Source organism: Pelodiscus sinensis, chromosome 15 (genome assembly GCF_052426305.1).
Source record: "Pelodiscus sinensis isolate ZL-2025 chromosome 15, ASM5242630v1, whole genome shotgun sequence".
Lineage (NCBI taxonomy): Eukaryota > Metazoa > Chordata > Testudines > Trionychidae > Pelodiscus > Pelodiscus sinensis.
Genome location: NC_143066.1, coordinates 8220760 through 8235812, shown reverse-complemented (window position 1 = coordinate 8235812; position 15053 = coordinate 8220760). Strand labels below are relative to the sequence as shown.

The following is a 15053-nucleotide window of genomic DNA, read 5'->3' as shown; positions in this document are numbered from 1 at the left end:
CCGGGGCCAGCGCTCCCCCCCCTCCCGCCGAGTGCCGCGCGCCCGGGGCCGGCGCTCCCCCCCGCCCCCTCCCGCCAAGTGCCGCACGCCCGGCGCTCCCCCCGCCAAGCGCGCTCCCCCCGCAAGCGCCCGTGCACCAAGTGCCCAGGGCAAGGTCAGCCCCGAGCACCTGGCGGGCGCATTGAAATGCCCCCGCGGGCGCCATGGCGCCCGCGGGCACCGTGTTGGGGACCACGGTTCTAAGGGTACATCACAGCAGGGCTAAAGTAGAATTAAGCTACGCAATTTCTACATCAATTGGGTGGCTGAAGTCGAAATAGCTTAACTCAACTTTAGGCGCTGTCTACACAGCAGGAAGTTAAAGGAAGAACACTAGTCCTTCAACTTCCCCTACTCCTCGTGAAACAGGAGTTACCAGGAGTTGGAGTAAGAAGTTCTCCAGCTCGACATTATTTCGGAATACATGTTTGTAATGTAGACATGTTCTTGGTTATTCAGGAATAAAGTTAGTTATTCCAAAATAGTGCTGCTGTGTCAGACGTACCCTAAGATGCCACAGGACTCTGTTTGCAGATACCGACTAACACAGCACCATTTCGGGCACATAGAGGGGGCAGCAGCCATGCGCTCCGGGATGCAGCTAGCTGTTCATCCTGTTCCCTGAACGCTAAGGGAGTGAGGGGAAAGTGCTTGCATTCTGTGCTGGCCTCTCACATATGACTGGTGAAGGGAGCTCACCAGCCAGGTGTGAGAGGAATCCACCCTGATTACATTAATAGTGATATAACACTCATCTCTGTATCTATACCATCTGATCACTGCATCTTAACTCACAAAGCTTATACCTTAATAAAATTACTCAACTTTAAGTTGCTACTGGACTCTGCTGTTTTTGCAGTCCTTCAGTGGCATCCATGCTGTCCACATCCCAAAGCGCAACAGCAATATTTCACCACATGGTTACTAATTTATCTCTCTCAAAACAGATGACCTGAAACTACAAAAATGTTTTCTCTTCTCCATCCTCACATCACATACAGCATTTCAGTATTATGGCCATTGTATAATCTGGAGAGCAAACCTCAATATATTTGTCTGAAAATAAATTAATCAAAATGTTTCCACTGAAAGACTGCTTTTCAGTGAAAATGAAATTTGTTTTGATTTAACATTTCCAGATTTTGTCCAAAACAAGAAAATCAAGAATTTACGTTTTTGAGTTTCCATCTAAAAAAAACTTATTTTCATCTTATTTTTCTAAGATTCTTAATTGAAATCTTTGTTTAAAAATACTAAGAATGGTTTTCAGAAAACTTTATAGTTTTTTCCATTGAAAATACAAAGCTATAGATTTTGAAAAAATAAAAAGCTAAAATTCTTTTTTATTTCCCTGGGGAAGATATTGGGATCTCTCCAATTAAATCTTATAACACTGCTCTGCTGGGGATTCATATTTATATACTGAGCATTTCAGCATCCATTCTGAGGGTTTGATTTATTCTGTCAGGAGAATAAAGGAAGAACATATGCTTGTTTAGTTCCTGGTATCGTTTTGCAGTGCGAGGTTCTTGGACCGCACCCTCTCCCGTTGAAGAATTGTCATGGACACCAAGGGGTGCATAACCTGGCCGTAGGCCACAGAAGCCAGTCATCCAATGACATCTTCACAATACCATGTAACCAGAAGTTCTGCATTTCACAGGTGACTATAAACATCCCTCATCAAAACCTGAACCACCAACTCAACCACGTGACCCTCATGTCACATCTGGAGGACAAAATGAACACATTTTAATCATAAATTGTACTGGTCTACTTCATTCTAGATACATGCTCACTACCCATGTATTTAGAAGCTCTCCCTTTTTTTAGTAACTCGCTGCCATAATTTAAACACGGGGCAGATATAGGGCAGGGCAAACGGGGTGGCCGCCCCGGGCCCCGTGCTTAAAAAAGCCCCGCGCATGCGCCGTGGCACCACCGCGCATGTGCCGTGGCAAAGGGGAGGCCCCACGGAGTTACGCTGCCTGGGGCCCCGCAAAACAGTCATCTGCCCCTGTTTAAACAGCTGAACCTTTATGATTCAAAGTACACAGGCAAGTCATTAAATGTCACAGAAACCACCCTCCATTTGAAGCTGTAGGGAGAAGCTGCTTTCACAAAAAAAAGAGACTGCGATAGCATGTGTACAGCATTTGGGAATGCATGGCTGATTGTTCCCTGAACAGCTAGCTAACCCAGGCTTATGTGTGAAGTTCTGAGGGGACAGCCATTTGGCTGCAAAAGACTTAGCACTAACACAGCCTTATGTTGTTTTGGGCAACAATAATCCACATCAATGTCTTCTCTGCATACATATCAACACACAATAGAGTAACACTGATTCCACCACACTTACTCACAAAGGGGAGTGCCTCATGCAGTCCTACTGAAATCCAAGGGCCATGTCCTCAGAGGGGGTATGTCTAGACTACATGCCTCTGCCGACAGAGCCATGTAAAATAGGCTACCCGACATAGTCAATGAAGCAGGGATGTAAATATCCCCGGCTTCATTAAAATAAAAATGGCCACCGTGCTGTGCCAGCTCAGCTGATCGTCGGCACAGCGTGGCAGTCAAGACGTGGATCGGTCGACAGGGGAAGCCTTTGTCAACTGCTCCTGTAAACCTCGTTTCACAAGGCATAAGGGAGTGGTCGACAAAGACTTCCCCTGTTGACTGATCTGCGTCTTGACTGCCGTGCTGTGCCGACAATCAGCTGAGCCGGAACAGCGCGGCAGCCATTTTTATTTCAATGAAGCCGGGGATATTTAAATCCCCGCTTCATTGACTATGTCGGGTAGCCTATTTTACATGCCTCTGTCAGCAGAGGCATGTACTCTAGACATACCCAGACTGATTTCAATGGAAGGAGACAGATTTATACCCTTTGAGGGTCTGGCCCACTGTGATAAGAAATGACAGCAAGACCTTAACTTGTTATTGTAGGGAGTAGTCTCGTGTAAATGTTCTCCCAGAGGAAAACTAAGTGATACTACAATCCATTCCTCCAGAACTAGTCTTTCTATCATGTCTTCTAGTATGTGGTGTTCTTTTTCTGTATCCTCAACCCCAGTTTCATATCACATACTGCTTTTCATCCATTGGTCTGAAATTCACTTTGTGGGCATCATTATCTTCATCTTATAAGTAGGGATACGCAGTCACAGAAAGGTGATATCTGAGTAGTGTCATAGCCAAGAACAGACTGTACCTTTATGATGCAACTATCAGTCTTCGGACACCTAGTCTAGCATTCTATCCACTACAGCAGGTAAGTTTAGATACTGATCAACATGAACCTCTTTATGGATAACTACAGCAAGCTTTGCCCATACTGGAGAACTTTAGCCACCACCAGATGAGTTAAGAGAGAGTTAATTAAGAACATTTCTTAAGACATGAGTGATGGCCATTGATAATAGTGTCTTTCTGGAAAGTATTTTGCATGTATTAGGCAGTTCAGTTGATATTGAAATTCCCCCTTGCCTGACCATCAGAACTTCTAATGGAGACTGACTTCTGAAGCCCAAAGTTATGAAATGTATGGAATGGGTTTTCCCATTTTTGCTATCACTTCCTGCTGTATACAGAGCAGGACAAAGGATCTGTGGAAGGAAATAAAAATGATTTTTTATTTGAGCTACACCTTACGTTAAGTCAGTCACCATATTAAAAAGGTCTGCTGGCATGAGTGAGCTATAGAACCTGTTTCCCTCTATCAGCTTTCCCCAGAACTGGAAGTTAGCTCCTTGTTCCTGTTAACCCTAAAGATAGGAAGGTTTAGGTTGGACATTAGGACAAACTTCCTAACTGTAAGGGTAGTTAAACACTGGAATAGGTTGCCTAAGGAGGTGGTGGAAACGCTATCACTGAAGATATTCAAGAGCAGATTAGACAGACCTCTATCAGGGACGGTTTAGATGGTGCTTAGTCCTGCCACGAGGGCAGGGGACTGGACTTGATGACCTCTTGAGGTCCCTTCCAGTTCTAGTTTTCTATAATTCTAAGTCTAGAAATGTGTGCATACTTGACCTATTCAAGGCCACAACTGCAAGGGAAAAGGTTATATTAAATAGACGCTTCATTTCTAATTCCCCTGTGATAGGGAGGTTCACAGCTGTACACTTTGCAAAGGCAAGCTCTGGAAATATTACCTTCTATTGTTGGGTTTCATTACACCGCATCATGCTGGCTGTGGTAGTTGATTACCATGCCACAATGGCAACCATCATATTATTGTTCTTCTCAGCAAGCTATCAATTAATCCTTCAGGGGGGGATCGGGTGGGAGGGGGAGAACCTGAGCTCTGGGATTTGTAAACTCGGTTCTCTCAGGATTAGCTATTTAAGTGATTATTTCTTGACAAGAAACAAGATGTAAAAAGGGTTTCTAGCTTGTTTGAAAAAATTCTCTCTGATTGCTTTTCTGTTTGACCTGGAAAGCCCAATTCAGAGCCTGAACTACAACACCAATATCATGTGTGACAAATGAATCCCTTTAGTGTAGCAATGGGACTTCCTGAAAGGACCCCAATGTAGAACCATTATTGTTAATGTTGGTATTACAGCTAATAATTCTGCTTTAGACAGTCTGTTAGGTCATTAGCATCCATCATCAACCATACTTGGTTAGTGCATGTGCAGTTTTATTGGCCAGGTAGCTCATCTGAGTTCATCCTTTGGCCATGGGACTGTTATAGCATAGAGCAGACTTGTGGCTACATATCTCAATTCACAGGGCAAAAAAAAAAAAGAATAACTCCATTAACTTTAAAAAAAGGTTGCTCCTGATCTTCAGGTTAGGGTGCACCACAAAGATGAGCAAACAATCCTTACATCGGAGAGATACACATATTCCAACAAAAACTTCTTATTTGGTGAGCTGGCCTCTTGTCTTAAAAAATGTTCTTAACTCCCTCTTAACCACCAGATGGTAGTTAAATTTCTCCAAGATGAGCAATGGCTTACATGAGGAGTGGGGAATGGTTTTTTGGGTCAGAGGCCGCTGACCCACAAAAAAAAAAAAATTGTCTAGGGGCTGTACACCCGGAAGAAGCAAAAAAAAACATCCACCACACCCCCTTACTGACATGGCCCCAAAAAGAGGAGAAAAACGCTCCCCCACATTCCCTATGCCCACCAGAACCTGGGGAGGCAGGGTCCAGCCTCATCGATTTTGTGTGCTTCAGCCCTGCAGTGGGATAGCAGGGGGCTGGAGCACCATAACAGGCTCCCCGATGATCTCTCCTGATGAGTTAGCAAGGAGATATTTTAATTGCCTGAGTTTTAAAGATACCAAATACCTTCAGATCCCATTAATTTCAAGTGCTTCCCCAATGCCATGGGCAAAGTTAATGCCATTAACAGGACTAGAACCCCAAGTCAAATGTGTTCTACTAAATGGCAAAGATAACCTGTTATTCCTTCCAAACACTGGTCTAGGAATTTGCAAACTGAGATAAACAAACTTGCGGAGAGATAGGCAATCCTTTGAGGGGCTCAGAGTGTGGCTTAATTGGGCAGTTTAGTTTGGTTCTTTTGGAACAAGACAGAAAAATTCCATAGTGGGATGTTCCCTTCCACATCACTGTGTCCCCAGAGTGAAAATCTGGAACGCCTACTTCCCTTTTAGCTAGAAGTATCACCAAACTAAGACTTAGCAGCTGATCCTACAATGACTTACACAGATGCTTCATTAAGAATAATGTGAGATGTCACAGATCTACCTAATGCATGAAGTTAAGCACTAACCTATTGAGTTTATTACAGTAAGACAAAAAGGAGATGGTGTATGAACTGTCAGGTAACAAGATGACTCTACCAATCCTCAGGTTGGCCTAAGAATAGGAATGTGTGGATACTGTAGAGAGCACATTCTGATTTGCAGCATCTTTATTTTGCAAAAGCCCTAGCCCTTCATACAGAAGATGCACTTTGGTTAATAAGCACAAATACTTAGACTAGAATTAGGCTGGAGAGATTTCTTTAGAAGAAACTGCAATAACAGATTATGATTAATACCTTGATTAAATAGTAACTGACAGGGGAATGATAACCTACAACTATGTGGAGGCTGTAACACTGAGAAGGGAGAAGATTTCTTGAGGACTTCATGGTACAATATTAATACAATTAATGGAGTCAGACTTTAGATCAGATAGTTTATCAGTGAGCTCTATTAGACTGGAATAATTAGCCTCTCAAGGAAAGTGGTAGGAATCCCATTTCTATGCTTGGTTTCTGACTGCAAAGTGGCCAAAATACTCAAGAATGGACTGTAGACTTGGTTTTGACAAGATGATTTTAAAAAGCTCTTTTCCAGCTTGTAATAGTGACCCTGACCACTATGCACTCCCCTCACAGGAAGGCCTGTCATCACAGCTCTCACCAAAAGCAGTCTTGATCCCTGCCTTCTCTTCCTGCGAGGCGCTATCACCACTTACATTGGAGAAAAAAAACACTCGTCTGCCCTTTTAAGGGTGGCCATTTTGAATTCTGTTCTCCACAGCCCACCTCTGACTACCTCATGCCACACCAGTAGAACACATTTTAAGAAACACTGCCCTATCACATAGCTCTATTTTCGTTCGGCCTAGCAATGTCAATACCTTGATTCTTTATAAAGTCTGGGTTCGAATTTAGCATTAATGCATGTGATTTTTCAATGCCCATGGAAATTAGGTGCCCAAACCCCATTGACTAGAAGTACTGAACTGGGCCATTAGAAGAACACAATCATTTGGAAGCTAGCATAAACTTTCCCCTTAGACAAATGGCAACACTTTGCTACTGATCCTGCAGTGACTTGTTCAGACGTCAGCTCCTTTAAAAATCCTACCCAGTTCATCATGGGTACATAACACACAACACAGTTCACCTGTGAGGTATTTAAAGATAAGAAAGCTTACCACAAAGACGGGCATCTTGGTGTCAAACATGTTCTGAGATTTTTGCTCTTTTTTATGAATGACTAATTAGGAATAAATTAGTAAACAGATACACCTAGTTAATCAGTACAAGCATATTGGCCAAGACTTTCAAACGTGACTACAGATTGAACCTCTCTAGTCCAGCACTCTCAGGACCCAACTGGTGCTGAACCAGAGAATTTGCCAAACTGTGGGAGGACAAAACTATCTAGCAGCATTACCAACACTTCCACTGCTTACCAGGCTCTTGGAAGACATTTAGAGGGTAAATTAGATCAAAAGAACAGCATAGAGCACTGAGAGCCAGGACTGGTGGCCATAAACAAACTTTATGGGGCTGTGGGAAACTTGGTTACACCCATGCTATGTAGACTTCCAGCCGACTAAAATCATTCTGGACTACGGATGTTGCTGGACCAAAGAGTATTGGACTAAAGAGATTCAACCAGTAGTTATTTTGGAAGCCTTTGTTTTTGAAACCCAACTTGAAGGACCTAAAAGAGGTCAAATTTTCACAGGGCTTAGCTCTCTCAGTCAGAGGAAGGGTCTTCAGTTAAGCTAATAAAAACTGACATCCACCAAAAGTTACTCGTCACTTTTCACAAAAACAAACAGTCATTTGCTTTAGGCGGAGGACTTTCCATTTCATAAAGAATTGCTAAACGAGCATGCATTATCCAAGTCATTTATAATGAAACTAAAGAGAGTACATTTGGAGCATTTGGTAATTAACGGATAATGTTCCTGGTGCTCGAAGTAGCAATAAACAGCTTTTGCAATTGGTGAAATGCCAAAGAAGGCTGCAGCATAAGTAATACTAATTCCTGCCTTTTAAAAAGTCTGACTAGTCTTTGGAGATGGGGTAGAACAAAAGAATCAAACCCTCAATCATCTGACATATTTGACTAATATGAACATTTTAACTTTTTTTCTCCTCTTCCTTTCCAAATTGATTTTCCTTCTTCCCACCTCCTTCTGTCCACCAGATCACCAACTTCCTAACCCTGCATGGAAATTTTTATAACTGTTGTTACAAGTGCTGGACCAGAAGGAAATAAAGTGGATAGGGTGGGGAAGGCGTACAACTCAGACATATGAAGAGGATCAAGTAGTATTTTGTGCATGTACCCTTTAAGTTTATTCCCCTCACCTTAAATAGCACTGCATTTAAGTGCTATTTAACCAAAACAGAGAACCATTAATTAGGCAAATGAGTTATCCATCAAAGCATGTAGCATACTGGATTGTGTGCAGAACAGAGTGCTGACTGACAGCAAGGATAAAAGACCTACTACCATCAGCCACAGGAGGTAGTTTCCTTCACCACATGTTGTCAATGCTGTGGTTTTGACATTGAAGGGCAATGGTTCTGGTCTCTGCTCTCCAGAAGTGATTGACCCTGCAAACATGGGTTTATTGCAAGTTGGCTTCATAAAACAGAATGTCAAAGAAAGGTCCCACTCATATTTGAAGAGCTATGTACACTTCCTTCAAAAGTAGACTGGAGGCTTCAGCTAACTTTGGGAATACAATCTTTAACGAAAAATGGAGTCTGCATTCCTTGGAGAAAGAGTTGTGTTAATGCATATCCATGGTCATGCTAATGTAATCTGTTTTAAGATTAAACTCCTTTTTGCCACCGAAAAAAACCAAACAGACAAAAACAAACCCTTTTGAATAACAAGACTCCTATACAGTAGAGTTGAGGTGTAGTTTGAATTCCTAGCTCCAGGGCTGTATTGATTGTTCCTAGCAGGAAATTCCATTTCTAATCTATGGATACACTGCCTCAGATTTATATACCTCAAATTTGAAAAAGCCAAGCAATGTTATCTATTCTTGTCACACCCGATTAACCTCAGTATACCAATCCTCCAAATCAATAGTTAATTAAAAAAGTGGCAACTTCTATGAAGTACAATTCACTCATCCCAAAGAAACAAAATCCCAGTTTCAGATTTTTGTATAATGGAAACTAGGGAACCAAGTCCATTGGAAGTAGTATGAACATGTTAAGTGTTGTTTTGTATTCGAGACTGTTAAAAAAAAAAGAAAGAAAAAGTTTTATTGCTGTATAACACACCAATGTATTTCGAACCAGGGCTAATCAGCAGACTTCTATGCCAAATATACTAGCCACAAAGCAGCTTTAAGTCCCTATTTCTCCTCTGATGTATACTCTTAGCCAGCTTGACAACTCCTATCCCCCACAGGTAATCCCTGTGCTGAATGCGTACAGAGATGAGGGAATTAGGGGTCGCTTGTGAACTATTGCTGTCTCCCTCAGGGGCTAGAAAAGTTCAAAAAGGTCTTTGCAGCCAGAGAATAATTTAGAGCAGTCCTAATGGCGTTCTGTCTCCTGCCAGCCCTCAGCAGCCCCAGACTGAGCAATGTAGCCCCTTCTGGCTAGTCCTTCTGCCTGGCTCAGGGCTGCAGTTGGAATGAACTCTTCATTCTCTTCACGCATTTTGCAATTCATTTGCAAATGTTGCAAAACCAACAACAGTTAACTGACCCAACATTCGGTCTCCCCATTAGCACAGTCCTGAATGCGCACTTTCAACAAACCCCAACTCCTCCTATCTCTCAATCTCACTTTTGTGTTATACTTTCTCCCTGACTCAATAAAACCAACTGGTGGAATCTATTCTTGCTTCTACCCCTCTGGCAATAGAGAAGTGCTTCCCTGCAGTCACTCAATAATGTAGCAATGAGTGCTACCCGCACAAGGACAAAAACACCTTTCGGGTGGAAGAGAAATGTTTTGCTCAGGGTTTTATTCACAAAAATCTATCCAGGCCTCTGAAGGCAGCAAAATCACCCACTAGTCTCTGTTTCACCTGCAACAAGTCAATATTATGGTTGTCTCGCTGCTCTCTGAATTTCTTCCATAGGGGGCACATCACAAAAGTGCACAGCTGTAAACTGAACTCACTAAGTGTTCTTTGGTCCTCCAGGACATGTCTTTTAGAGCACCTCCATTTACCACCATCCACCCCCACTGCACAGCATGCATCAGCACAAGCAGTGCCTTGAAAGAAGACCAGCTATTGCACACCCAAGCACAGACACCCAGGAAGCTCATCAGCAGCAGGGTCCCCATGTCGAGAGATCTCCATGCAGGTGTCTTTGCATAGGCGGTATAGATGGATTGTTTATAAAGCCTACTTGGAATGACTAGTGGTGAGTGCCACATTGGCATGCCAGCCTACATGGAGGCAGGGATCTGTGATAACTCAGACCCCCTGAAATGCCACCTGATGAAATGAGATGCCACCGAATCAGCCTATTCTGCCAGCCTGGGTCCCCTTTCCCTGGTTTTGCTGGGCCAGCCTCACAAGCCTCTTGCAGCCAAGCACACAGGCAGAGCCACAAAAGGACAGACACGGAGATCAGCTCAGGGAAGGCCCAGTTTAAGGGACTTGCTGGACTTTTCTCAGCTCCAGGTATTCACCCCACCCCCTACTCCCCAGATACAAATCCAAAAGTTTAAGAAATTCACCTCCTCCCTGAATGTGGAGGAAGATATGCACTGCTCTCTCTCCCACACCCAGTTAGAGATTACATAAATGGGTTATATTAGAAACAAGGAAGAAGATTGTTAGCTCCTAAATGGTGTATTTTAAGTGGTTAATGGAATAGCAAACAGAACAAAGCAGATTACTAAGAAAATAGCACAAAGCACGGAAACTAAGCTTGATTCACTAAAGAAACTGGTTACAAGTAATAATTTCTCACCCTAGATATTGTTTTAGGCAGAGTCCTTCACACACCAAATGTATTCTTTTAACCTAGATTCGGCAGTTCTTCCCCCACTCCTGCTTCTTCCATTACTATCCTTTTGTTTCCAGGTGTTTTCATGTATCTCTTCAGCATGGGGAGGCACAAGTGAAGCAAACTAAAGATCCCAATTGCTTTTCTCCCCTTTATATAGAATTTCCATAAATCAGGAATTATTTGTCTGAGCCTTCTCCTTCCCACCCCCAGGAAACAATTCAGCAGTCCAAGATGCAGGTTCATATCAGGTGACCAGGTCACCTGACTCTGCAACATTACAGCATCTGAGAGTCAGTAGCCATGTGGAGCATCTACCAGAAGGCCTAATGAGCATAATCATGTTCAGTAAATCATAACCTTTCCAATGATATCTTACACAAATTATCTTGCATCAAGCATCTCTCAGTTATGACAAGCATATTTCCATAAAGAATATGTAATGTCACAAGGTCTATCATTATTTGTGTGGATTTATTGCCCATCAGGATCCAAGATATCATTTTATACTCACAGCTGAACTACCAGACTTTGGGGCAAGGACTCTCCGTTAATCGTGTGTTTGTGCAGCACCTAATACAATCAAACACAGGGAACCCAATGCATTGTGGTAGCCCTGGGCAGCACCAAATAATAATGGCCTTTGCTCCTGAGAGCATACAGTCTAATTTGAGGAAGGACAAAATGAGCATGAGGAATGGGCAGGGAGGACAGGATGGTGACTAGGTGGAGCCAGTTAAAGAATTCCCCTACCAGAACAGCTTTCCTTCTAAAAATGCTGATTCAACAGAATTGAAACATTACCCAGGAGCTTGTCAATTTCAGCAAAGCTTTTGAAACTGTCCGTGGGCCCGCCATCCCCTCCAGCCCCCAGAAATAGCTTCATGCCAGAGGTGTCCAGTCCATTGCAGTAATCACCTGTGCCTCCCACCCCCGGCAGGCTTCCCAGCTAGCTAGCTGACTGACTCACACACAGAGTAATTGAAAGGAATCCCAAATAGTTCACAACTCTGAATTTCCTAGATTTGAAGCGATCGACATTTATCATGCTTATGTCAGCCTGGCAATATTCATGGCTGTGATATACACTACCGATCTTGGCCCCAACTCTGCAATTTTTTTAACCCTGGGACGCAGATCATTTAAAGCTGCATTTAGCGAACAGCGGTTTCAGTCTTCTCCAACAATTGTCACTGTGAAGACTCAAATCTAACTCCCGTGCTGAGGCCCAGCGTTCTTCACAGACCAGTAACAACGTAACAGATTTCAACCTAAGGTTGGTAGGTTTGTTTGTGTTTTGGCACCAGGTTTGGCTGTTCCTAGGGTTCCATTCACACCTTCTCTTTTATGGGTCACTCCCACCTCCTGTGGACATACGGGAGTTAAGGCGTTACTTGCAAGCATGAATCATGAATCAGCATCTTGTCAAGTGGGATCCCAAGAAAATACTGTTACTTTGTTACAGTTAGCTACCTGAGAAATCCAAAGATTTGTCCATCTTTCTGCCAGCGTGTCTTACATCACAAAACAAAGAGGCTACGTCTAGACTGGCATGATTTTCTGGAAATGCTTTTAACAGAAAAGTGCTTTTGCGGAAAAGCATCCGTGCCAATCTAGACGCGCTTTTCCGCAAAAAAGCCCCGATCGCCATTTTCGCGATCAGGGCTTTTTTGCGGAAAACAAATCTGAGCTGTCTACACTGGCCCTTTTGTGCAAAAGTTTTGTGCAAAAGGACTTTTGCCCGAACGGGAGCAGCATAGTATTTCCGCAAGAACACTGACAATCTTACATGAGATCGTCAGTGCTTTTGTGAAAATTCAAGCAACCGGCGTAGACAGCTGGCAAGTTTTTCCAGAAAAGTGGCTGATTTTCCGGAAAAACTGGCCAGTCTAGACACAGCCAAAAAGGAATAACAAGTCAGGGTGTTAAATAGTATTTTTTTTCATACCTTTGATTTAGGCTGTCTGTACTGTCATTCTGAAAATGTACAGCCCAGATGTCTCCAGACTTTGAGGCAACTGTCTAAACTTTTGTTAAGACGCTATCAGCCACATTAACAGTGGCAACATGAGACTTTTTTAAACAGGAAAGCACTTACAGTTCAGCGCGACAATGTATTTCTTTTAAGGTACTAGAAAGTTAGTTCTAAGTTAAATAGACAAAAGCATTGCATATCAATGAATGTGGAAAGAGAGAAATTAGTTTTCCCCATCTCACCAGTCCATCCCACTAGTCATAAGAATAAGGAGAAAATGGCTGAATTATGTGTCTACTAGAATGGGTTAGTAGTTTCTGCTCATTTGCTTGGAGATGTGGGGCAGCTTTTCCTGAACACACTTCACAAAAGATGCTCTCTACCCTTAAAAAAAAAAAAATCATGCAAAAATATTCCTATCTTGCATTTTAATAGGGAGAGATTTGACATTGCTCAGAGATAATGTAGCTGAGGAAATTAGCTCTTGGAGAATAGGTACAATAGAACACAGGACAACAAAGAAAACCAGCAGCTATTAAAATGTGTGGCATGTTTTAAGCCATATATTCTTTTCACATCTTGCTTAACTGGCATGAAAAATATAATACTAAAAAACAAACCTTCCAGTAGTTCTTTCCATTTTTATTCTTACCATAGGCGGGGAGAGAAATTTACTGTGAATTTTATTCACAAAAGCGGGGGAGTGGGGAGAGAAGAAATGCCCAAATCATTCATACCTGGTGTTTTTTCCCAGTAGTCTCCAAGTATGCCTTTGGAGACAAACATTCTATTTTGTTACCCAAATCAAAGAATTATGACTGTATTTCATTAGGAGCCAGACACAAGGCGCATTGCTGAATAAGGATAATTATGGTGTGAGGAGCTGTAAGGAAAGACAGTATTGTCAATACCATGCATTAAAAAAAACAGGCGTTAAAGAAAAAAATACAGGTTGGACCTCCCTGGTCCAGTAACCTCAGGACCTGACTGTTCCCGGATGAAGGATTTTTCCGGACCAGGAGAAGTCGTGTCACCCCTATCTCCCTGCTTCCTGGCTCCCCCTACAGCCCAGCTGAGCCTCGCACCATCTCCCACAGCTCAGCCGAGCCACACACCAGCTTCCTGCCCACCCCGCCCAGCCTACCTGAGCTGTGCACTGGCCCCCAGCAGCCCAGCTGAGCCATACACTGGCTCTCGGGCCCATACATCCCTACAGCGCAGTGGGACTCTCTGGTCCTGGAACATCCAAGGTCATGCCAGACCCTAGATATTGCCGGACCTGAGAATCCCGGATTTTAGAGGTGCAACCTTGTTTTTAAAATCATTTTGTTTATTTGCCTTCTGATGTAAGCCTTTTGAATATGATTGGGTCACTCTACCAAGCTTGGCTCTGCAACCAGAAAAGCTAGAAACTGCTCAATTTTCCTTTTTTAGAAGATATTCTTTTCCCTCACCTCCAAAACATCACCAAACTGCTTTTATCACTCATTATCACAAGAGGTCTTGTGTTAAAAAAAAAAAAAAGTTGATTTAAGTTACTCATTCAGCATGATTTTCCCCAGATTATGTTCTTTTACAGCATCAGTCAAAAGGTCTGTACATTCAGTTTTGAGGACAATATCATCACAACTTGCATATATGAGACACAAGCCCTTATGTAGCTGCATTGGCTCTGTGCTATTAGCTAGCAAAGTCTTGGGGTTTTGTGGGGTTCTCTTCCCCCCCCCCCCCATCAGTAAAGTTTAGGACATTACCCATTAATTGTGCCCAGATCAATTGTTAGATGGCATCATTTTTGTAGTCCCTTGAGGCCACAACTGCAAATCAAGTTTTGAAGACCCATTCTAATATGAGAATGGATTTGTTAATGGAGAAATCATTATTTAGGCTGAGACAGAGAGGAATGACGTCAGGTGGTACGATGTGGATAATCCGTGATGCTTCACAGATGCCAAATACCAACAGAGTCCACTGGGAACCTTCAATTAGTCTCCTTAGAATCCCCAGGGGTCCATACACTCTGTTCACTTGAACGGTCCAAAAACCAAGAATTCCATTTTGGGAAAAGTTGAGGCTTTTGGCATCTGTTTCCATTCTGATACTGAATGAAGCCAAGGCCTTGAGAGGTGTATTTTGGGGTGGGGAAAGACAAGAGCAGGACAGGCACCAAAATAGCCAATAGCCAGGCACTTAATCATCGATCTCCCACATCCCAGGTAAGTCCCTGCTTTGCCCCATTTGGACCAGGGACTAAAACCTGAGCATCCCAGCTCCCAGCTGAGTGTCCTCACCACTGACCTATTAATTACTCTGGGATGGACTCTCCCCTCCGCC

At 43.0% G+C, this 15053-nt stretch overlaps 1 protein-coding gene across 5 annotated transcripts in view; it reads right to left on the bottom strand.

Annotated features, from left to right (window-relative positions):
• LOC149523542 (uncharacterized) overlaps positions 1 to 15053 on the bottom strand; it is a 929974-nt gene that overhangs the window by 911572 nt on the left and 3349 nt on the right. The gene's annotated exons all lie outside the window — the stretch shown is intronic.